The sequence below is a fragment of the Pinus tabuliformis genome, chromosome J (genome assembly GCF_031772625.1).
Source record: "Pinus tabuliformis cultivar Carrire ecotype Pingquan chromosome J, CPIR1, whole genome shotgun sequence".
NCBI classification, from domain to species: domain Eukaryota; kingdom Viridiplantae; phylum Streptophyta; class Pinopsida; order Pinales; family Pinaceae; genus Pinus; species Pinus tabuliformis.
The window spans coordinates 1,504,263,507-1,504,273,923 of NC_142295.1; positions in this window are offsets into that span (position 1 = coordinate 1,504,263,507).

Consider the following 10,417-nt stretch of genomic DNA (forward strand, 5'->3'; position numbering starts at 1 on the left):
TCTTTGAACCACACTGAGCCCATAAAATCATTGCTTCAACTTTCATGCTTGTACTACAAGCCCCATAAAACCATTACTTCAATTTTCATGTTCATGCCACTTACAGCATTCCAATGTACTCAATACTCTTACATTTTTGAAAACTTAATCCAAAAACCACATCTACACATCCCACTTTATAATGCCCCATCAAAAAAAACCCCGAGATAAGTAATGCAGAGATCATCCCCGTAACACTCTTGTGCTTGAGCATGTTCTTATTATCACTATCAATGTTGATCCATTGGGTAATGCGAGCCATTACTTTGCCATTTTCAAAATCTTATGTATGTTTTTGTAGCGTGTATATATACGGCAACTCCTATTTTAGACCCTATAGCATTTTAAACGCGGCCTAACATGGTCGCTCGATACCCAGATATAATACACCGCCATGCCACTGTCATTTAAAAAAAATAGAAATCAATATGCTCTGAATATCAAGCGACCATATCAAACCACATTTAAAATACTATAGGATCTAAAATAAGAATCACTGTATATATAAATAGATAAGATTTTGACGACACAACAGTGCTAGGAATTTCGTGCCGCCTCCCCTTTGATCGCCGCCGCCCCTGCGGCAAATTGTTTATATTGTTTATGCTCTAAGAGCTCTAGTATTTATTTTCAAAGGAACTGGCCAAACGCGTCTTTTATAAATTGCATTTTTTTAATGTAACAAGTATTAATCAAATATTTACATTATCGTTAAGGTTATTAATAATAGTTATCTAATGCCTATAAATTATCCAGTATCTATTGACATCTGACTTTTAAACTATTTAGAAAATTTAATCATATTTAAAAATAAAATTATAAATTAATATTAAATGAAAATAATATTTTATTACTTACAAATTAATTTAGAGATAGATATGACAATGTATAAAATTACTATGTATAAAATTTATTTACAATTTAATCATATTTAAAAATAAAATTATAAATTAATATTAGATGAATATAATATTTTACTATTTACAAAATTAATTAGGCTATAGTTTCTGTTGGAGGAATTGGTTCCAAAGTTATGGAAATTCTGGTCATATTTTAGAGAAAATTTGGCAAAGATTTTTGTAAATCTAAATTATAGTTATTAAACCTCAAAATTTTAGGTGTTATAAAGATTTTTGATGGTATTGAATCCATTTCCACCATCAAAAACACAATTCAAACACTGTCTCTACAAAATTTTTGAAATTTTTTACTCGAATTCCAATCACTTTTGACCAATTCCTCCTACTATGTCAGTAAACTATACCTCCGTCTCAATAAACTGTCTCAGTAGACTATAGGGATAGATATGACAACGGCTCATCACGTGAAGCCACCGGGATGCTTATGGATTTGATCACAGCCAAAATCGAAAGTGGCGATAAAATGACAAACGCAAATGTGGATTTGTTCGCCACGCAAAATAGGAAAAGTATTCTTCCAATCCCATCACGAAGATAAAACATTTGTTTAAAGGAGGTAGCAGGTCTGAAATTTCATGTCTTACATGACAGAGGAAATCATTGGCCGAGAGAGGAGTAGGTCTCGAATTTGACGTCATACATGACGTATCCTATTTATATAAGGAAATCATTGGCCGAGAGAGGGTAGGTCTCGAATTTGACGTCATACATGACGTATCTTATTTATATAATTATTTGACAAATATGTATACAGCTGGAATGTAAAGCATGACATCCAATTAAAATTAGAAAACGTATCTTTGATAGGGATCTCAATGTCAAACCTGATATCCAATTAAATTCGAGAAAAATGTAAATTTGATAGTGATCTTACAGATAAATTGGCACGCATATATATAATTTTAGTTAATTAAATAAATATATATAATATTTGTTTAAATACATTTTTTAAGAAATTATTTAAAGTTGTTGGTATAATTTGTTTTATATTAGCTTAGATCCATTTTAATCCCAGGTTTATCAAATTTTGAGAGGGATTAAATCTTTTGAGGTGTAAACTTCTTTTTTGAGTGTAAAATTTGAGGAAAAATTTGCTCCTCAAGAGATTTGATCCCTTTAAGTACTTGATAAATTTAGGATTAAGATCGATCTAGGTTGGTTATATAATATTATAAATATCTATATTTGTATCTATGTGTCTCTTTCTTATTCACTCTCTTTATATCACTCCCCAAACATACACACTCACTCTCCATATTTATGTAGGTTTTAACCCTGTACAGAAATTACCTGCATACGAATTCTAAATCACAGAAAAATAAACAATGCGAGAGCATAACACATAAAACATATATACACAGAGATTTTCTCCTGGATCCCAAAACCGGGACTACCAGCTTGATTTTTCATTATATTCATTTCAATGTTACAATACATATTTATACATGCTGAAGCATCCAATACCATGGACCGAAAACCATCGCGTCAAAAACCAAGGACCGAAAACCATAGGTAGGTTTGCCTAACCTAATATAGGGTCCAAAAAAAATTTTCCCCGGGCGCTGCCCCGGACCTCGTAGAGGGGGGCTACTCGCCCCTCTCAAACCCCCCAGACAAGGGGGAGCTACCGCCCCCCCTGTGACCCCCCCGCTGTGCAATCAACACAACGAAGGGGGGGCTTCGCCACCACCTAACCCCCCAGTTCACTACGTGGGTTAGTCGTGGAAAGAATATAACACAACCCAACAATCTATCCATCTCTCTCTCCCTCCCTCTTCGTTTCCGTCTCTTTCTCTTCCCCTTCTCTCACACTCTCTGCCCCTTCTCTCTCTTCCTTCCTCTCTCCATTTCTCTCCCACCTCACTCTGTCTCTTCCCCCATCTCTCTCTCTTCCTTCCATCTCTATGTCTCCTTCTCTCTCTCCCCCTTCTATCCCTATCTCTCTCCTCTCCTCTTCTCTCTCTTCCCTCCTCTCCTCTCTCCCTCACTCTCTCTCCATCTCTCCCTTGTCACTCCCTCTCTCTCTCCACCTCTATCTCTCTATGCCTTTCTTATTTTTTCCCTCTCTCCTTCTGTCTCTCCCTTCCACTCTCTCTCTGTCTCTCTCTCTCTTCCTTCCTCTCTCTCTCTCTCTCTCTCGCTAGCTCTGTCACAATCTCTCTTAGGACCCCAATTCGGCATCACCACCCTCGGGTGAGTCGAGCGCCCAACACAGGTGCACTTAATCAGAAGTGGAAGTCGGGCATGACAGGGTGACCCATGTGCAATGAGCGACCGTGCGATGGGCGGGCACGATAGGTGGTCCTAACGGTCGGGCACGCCTAGGCGATCGAGAGGGCCCACGCCTAGGGTGAGTCAATGTGACAGGAAAAGGCAACTTAGAAAACGCGTTTGGCAAGTGCAATGAGGAGTGCACACTTGGACGTACGAACCAAGTGACAGAGGAAAAGTGGAAAATCGGTTAAGTGTTGGAGAGGGCGACCATGGCGAGTTTATACGATGTGGAGGTCGAGCTGGAGGTTGGGCCAATGCACATGTTATGGGTGTGTCAAGCTTGACAGGTGGGTCGGCTTGGTGGGTCAATGCCCCAAGCGACACGACCCATCAAATTACAACACAAAGGAAACCATATATATTATGAATGCTGAAGTGGAGAGGGATCATCATCGAACCATCCATCATAGTTGTTGGGTGAGAGATGGAAGTTCGGACCGAAAAATAACCACAGGAAGGGAACTCAGTAGAGGTGAAACAGATGAACCCACCAGGTGGGATAGACAATTAATGCAACAGGGTTCAGGTCAAGTCAAGCAGTGACTGTAGGGCAAGCAGACCGCAGACCTACAACATTACAATGCATAGTGCAGAGTTTGGGTGGAGGTTAAGTGCCGTGGGTAGCCGTGGCAGAGTGCTGCGACCCAACAACCGAGACAATAGAATGGGCAACAGTGTGGGTGAATGGTCAGGAGACTATGGTCTGGTCATGTAGACCCGATGGGCAGGTCAACCCATGCAAAAAACTATAAAAACAGGTCAAGGCTATTTTTCCTCCCTATGATGTAACATTGTAAACCAGAAATTTATATATGATTTGATAAAGTATTAAAGTGTTGAATTAATGTCTCTTGCATACTGTTGTAGTTGTTTAAAGTTATGAATTCTGCACATAATTGTTGTAAAGAAATTAATGAAGTTGAATGTAGGCATAGTCCAGAAAACATAATGGAAAAAGATAAGTTTCAATTTTTAGCTAGTGTCGCACATTACTCCAATCAGGAAAAATGAATTGGGGTCGTGACAGATGGTATCAGAGCCAGTACAATAGAATGTTGCAGAGACCGGAGATGTATGCAGGCCGAAGTCTTGGAGAAAAATAAAAGTTAGTTGCATGGTTTGGGGTTTCTTGACTTGGAGATTCATGGAAGAACCATCCAAGCCTTGGTGGACATGGGTGCCACACATAACTTTATGACGATAGGGTTAGCGAAGGAAGTTGGACTGCAGATTGTCGAATCCAACCAATGTGGAGGTCAAGGCAGTGAACTTGAAGGATAAAGTGTCGGGATTGGCAGATGAAGTGCCAGTTTGAATTGGAGATTGGTAGGGTTGTTTGGACTTCGTGGTGATGGAGATGAATGACTTTAACATGATATTAGGGCAATATTTTCTAAAGGGAAACAAGGAAATTGTTGTCCCCTTTTGCAATGAGATCATGTTGATTGGAGGCACATAGACTTGGACTTTACCTACTCACAAGAAGAGGAGGAAAGTGAAGGTGCAACATGTTTATGCACTAAGTATGACCAGGGAAATGCAGGATTCCAATGTTGAGACACATGCGACAGTCATCAGGGAGGTTGAGGATGATGATGGAGTGGGGACGCTTATTCCAGTCAATATTTCCAATGTATTGGACAAATATGCATATTTGATGCCTGATGAGTTGCCGAAATTACTTCCACCAAGACGTGCAGTGGACCATAACATTGAGCTAGAGGTAGGGAAACAACCTCCGACAAAAGCTCCTTATCGATTGTCAGGACCAGAGTTGGAGGAGTTGAAATGACGGTTGAAGGATTTGGCTGATGCAAGTTTCATACGACCTTCAAGGTCCCCATATGGTGCTCTAGTATTGTTCCAGAGGAAGAAAGATACGAATGAGTTGTGGATGTGTTGTGATTATCGTGCTCTTAACAAGCAGATGATAAAGAACAAATATCCTTTGCCACTTGCTGCGGATTGCTTCGACAAGCTTGTAAAAGCTCGAGTGTTTTCCAAGATAGACTTGAGGCATGGGTATTATTAGGTGCGAATAGCAGAGGGGGATGAGAAGAAGACTGCAATTGTGATAAGGTATGGGAGTTTTGAGTTCCTTGTCATGCCTTCCAGGTTGTGCAATGCTCCTTCTATGTTTTGCACTTTGATGAATGATGTTTTGTGTCCATATTTGGATTTGTTCGTGGTAGTATACTTGGACGACATTGTGATATTTAATGATAACATGGAGGATCATAAGAAGCACTTGGCTTTGGTGTTTGAGGCACTGAAGAAGAATCAGTTGTACTTGAAGAAGTCAAAGTGTATGTTTTCCCAGACCGAGATTCTGTTCCTTGGACACATTGTGGGTCAAGGTCACATACAGATGGAGTCGAGCAAGGTGAATGCGATTGAGGATTGGGTTGAACCGAAGAATTTCCATGATATGAGGGTGTTCTTGGGGATGACCAACTACCAGTGAAGTTTTGTAGAGGGGTACTCCAAGGTGACTACACCACTGACAAACCTTCTGAAGAAGGATAAGTGATGGAATTGGATGGAGAAGTGTCGAGCAACATTTGAAGATTTGAAGAAGAGGATGGTTACAACACCAATACTGAGGCTACCTAACTTTGAGAAACCATTTGAGGTGCACATTTATGATTCATGTTTTGCGATAAAATGATTTCTTTTGTAGGATGGGCATCTAGTGGCATATGAGAGTCAAAAGTTGTAGGATAGAGAGCAACAATATCCGGTTCATGAGAAGGATATGACTGAGATCATCCATTGTTTGTAGGTATGGAGGCATTACTTGATTGGGAAGCCTTTTTTTGTCAAGAAATACAATGTTACAACAAGTTCTTTTGCATCCCAGCCAAAGTTTTCAGCGAAGCAGGCTCATTGGCAGGACTTCTTAGCAGAGTTTGACATGACTATTGAGTATAAACCATGGAGACTCAATGCATTGGCAGATGCCCTCAGCAGGAAGGTTCAGTTAGCTGCACTTGAGGAGGGAGAGGACCGGACTGAGCACAATAGGAGTCAAGTACATATGCCCAATGAGATGTAGAGTAGACTTCGAGCTAGTGTGGAGACGAATATTCAGGCGAAGAGCATCCTGAAGTAGGTGAAGGAGGGGAAGACTCAGAAGTTTTTCCTACGAGATGGACTCTTGTTCTATGGGAACCGACTTTACATTCTGAAGTCATATGGACTTAGGAGGCACCTCTTGAACAAGTGCCACGATTCTCCATGGGCTGGCCACCCAGGCATTAGGGGATTTTTGAGGTATAAAATGGGCCTCCTAAGAAAAATGTACAACCAAAATAAACTTTATAAGAACCAATAAGATTCAAGAAGATGATGTCAACCATGGGGATGATTCATCATTTTTGGAGTAAAAAAGTACAAATATTAAAAAATAATAAAATAATAAAACTACCTTCTCAACTCATATTTTCAACTTATCTCCCTAAGTTTTTACTCAAATTTCAAGAGGGGGTACTTGTTTGATGCAAAATTTGATTCCTCATCCAAGGAGTACCCATGCTACATACTTTTGATGGACCCTGCAAAATGAAAAATGAGAAATACATGAAAACACGTTATTGCAATCACGTTTTTCATGTATTTTTCATTTTTTGTGTAGCAGGGTCCATCAAAAGTATCCAACATGGGTACTCCTTGGATGAGGAATCAAATTCTGCATCCAACAGGTGTTTCCACTTCAAATTTGAGTAAAACCATATGGATATAAGTTGAAAATACGAGTTGAAAAAATAGTTTTGTCTTCTTTCCCTCTAAAATTTGAAGATGTAATATAATCTTATTTTATTATTACCACTATTATTTTATAATTTCCTTAGGAGGCCCATTTTAGACCTCAAAAATCCCCTAATGGAAGCGTCGTTCTTTGGAATTATTGGAGAGAGGGTACTTTTGGGAGAAGATGAGGGAGTATGTGCATACATGCATCATTTGTTAGCAGAACAAATTGGATAACCAAAGACAGGGAGGATTGTTGCAGCCTTTACTGATTCCAGAGAGACCATGGATCAGTGTTTCGATGGACTTCATCACACAGTTACCACAAGTGCAGGGGTATAATGGAGTTATGGTCATTGTTGATCGTTTCTCTAAGTATGTCGTCTTCATTCTGACGAAGGTACCGTGTGGGGCCAAGAAGACTGTTGATCTATTATTCAAACATGTTGTGAAGTATTGGGGGATGCCATTGAGTATTGTGTCTGACCGAGATCCACGATTTACAGGCAGATTTTGGACCACTTTGTTCAAGTTGGTCAGGACAGAGTTGTTGCAGAGTTAGAGTTACCATCCACAGATAGATGGGCAGACTGAATGGATTAATGCACTAGTGGAGGATTACTTGAGACATTTTGTGACAGTTGATCAGAAGAATAAGCCTGAACTTTTAGATATGGCTCAATTTATCTACGACACAAAGAAAAGTTCCGCAACCGGGTATAGTCCATTTGAGTTGGTCAATAGATAGGTGCCAGTTGATCCACACAACATGCTACCGAGAGGATTTATGAGGAGTCTGCATGCGAAGAGATTCTTGACAGCATGGGAGGAATCTTTGGAGTTAGCATAGGTGCACTTGCATGATTTTAGGTTTCTTTTTTAGATTTATTTTGTTTGTTTATTTATCTATGTAGATATTGATGTCATTTTTATAGTATTTGTTGTTGGATTATTCTTCATTAGAGTTTATATGCTTGATCCTTCATGTTTTCTTAAGTATTTTATCATCTTATTCGTTCTTAACTCCTTTTAGTATTTTTTTTATTTGTTTAATAGGCCTCAACCTCATATTTTATTGTTGACCTTGTTTTATTTATTGATTACTTTTCTTTATCTCTCTCTCTCTCTCTCTCTCTCTCTCTCTCTCTCTCTCTATATATATATATATATATATATATATTTCTTTTTACTTGAGTATATTTTTGTTTTATTTTATTTATTTTCCATTAATTATTTTTATTTTAGTTTATTTTATTTCTATTAATTATTTTTATTTATTAAATGATCTTGTCTTGATTAGGATCTTGAATCCTTTTTATAGTTTTTGAGTTCCCTCCTTGTTTGGAGTTTTACTTTGATTTTTTTATTCTTGTTGGTTTTTTTTTTTGGATTAGGAAAATTATGTAAATATTCTAAATAGCCAAAAATAAAGGAAGGTAGAAAATGAAAAGAAATTGGGAGATGAAACCCAATAGTATCCCTCTCTTACTATATATTCATATTCTCTTTTAATGCAAAACAATATTTGATTTTGAGTTACAAACCTGGCCTAGTATGGTATCAGAGCAATAGGTCCCAATTCAGCTCTCTCCTCCTGTAACTCCTATTCACTGACATATTCCCTACCATTATTTCCTTTCATATTCTATCCCTCCATGCTCTATATAGCTATACGCTTATTCCAAGCCTATGCCCCTAGTGTATATTTCTTGTGTGGTCATTTGGACCATTGAATTGTGATTGGTTCTTTCAATGGTGTGTTCTCTCCTTCAACAACGTTGGTTTTCTGCATGCAAACCTTGTGTTGAAATGTGTTGGATTAGTATGCATTAGAATACGAGTTGTTAAAAATGAACATTCAACTCCTCTTTTGATTGACAACACCTCTGCAATAAAGTTGGACAAGAACCCAGAGTTCCATGATCGAACAAAGCACATCAATACGAAATACTTTCTGGTTCGACATCATGTTGAGGCCAAAAAAATCCACCTACGATATTGTTCCACAAATGAGAAGATTGCAGAAATCTTCACCAAAGTGCTCAGAAGGGAAAAGTTTGAAAGGTTCAGAATGATGCTTGGACTCACCAACATCCCTTCAAATAAGGTTTGGGGGGGGATGTTGACACCTAATGTTTGGGATTAGGAAAACTTATGTAAATATTGTAAATAGAAAAAAATAAATGAAGTTAGAAGACGAAGAGACTTTGGGAGATGAAATCCAGTAGTCTCCCTCTCCTTATATATATTCATATTCTCCCTTAATGCAAAACACAATTTGATTTGGATTTACAAACCTGGCCTAATAGGAAAGACACTTATAATAATCATATTAGGTAAATAAGAGCAGTAAACATATGATGGAATGATAACAAGCACAATCCTTAGACATTTGTTTTCCTTTTTATGGCATGTAAAGCATCAAGGGGCTCACATAAGATGATTGAACAAGTCTAGTCTCTTTGTTGGAACCTAATGAGAAAATCTAAGAAGCTCCTTCCTAGGAACCAAGTTAACCTCCTACTTCTTTTGATACATAGACTTAAAACCATCAATCATGACAACAGGAACCACACTCACTCCAACCTCTTCTACAAGTCATTTGAAATTTCTACCATTTCATACTTACATTTAACTTCTAGAGGACTGTCTTCATTCCAAGAAGAATTCCACTCTTTGTACAGGGCCCAAACATCACCCTTTTAGCATGTTGTCGTTGGCAGATTTTCCATGCTTAAAATGCCCACAACCCTACTAAAATCCATCATCTAGCCAGTTAGTGACAATTTTCTCTTCATTGGTGATGGCCTCAAGCCAAACAATATTCATCTTGAACTTTCTTCATGAAATAGAATTCTTAATACGAGCATAAAAGTGCAACATTCCATCATCATCATCATATATAGCCCAAACCTGATCTGCTTCAAAATTATTCTCATTTCAATCCTTTAAAGTCATGAAAATCAATTGAATAACAATGGCCTCAATGGATCACACTTAGTGCCAAAAGAAAACCCAACTTAAACTATTTGCATCTCACTTTCAGGCTCCAGGAAACCTTACAATTAAACTACGTTAAGGTTGAACACACCCAACTCTCATATATGACCCTACTCAAATGCACCAATATGCATCACAAGTGTTTTTTCTGCATTTCAAAAAACAAACATAAAAAACATAACATAACATAAAAGACAAATAGTTTTCCCTTGTATAGTCGATGCCATCTTCAGATATGTTTCAACAGCTAGGAATGCTCCCCCATTATGGCCCTGAATATAAAACGTATGCTCCAAAAGAGGTTTCCTGGTTTCCTATTATCATGTAGAGGGGCATTCAGGCACACCTAATAGTAGTGAAAATATCATCAAGCTCTTCCTAAAATACATATGTATAAGAACCGATGATTTATAATCCCTGGTCTGGATGTGTTA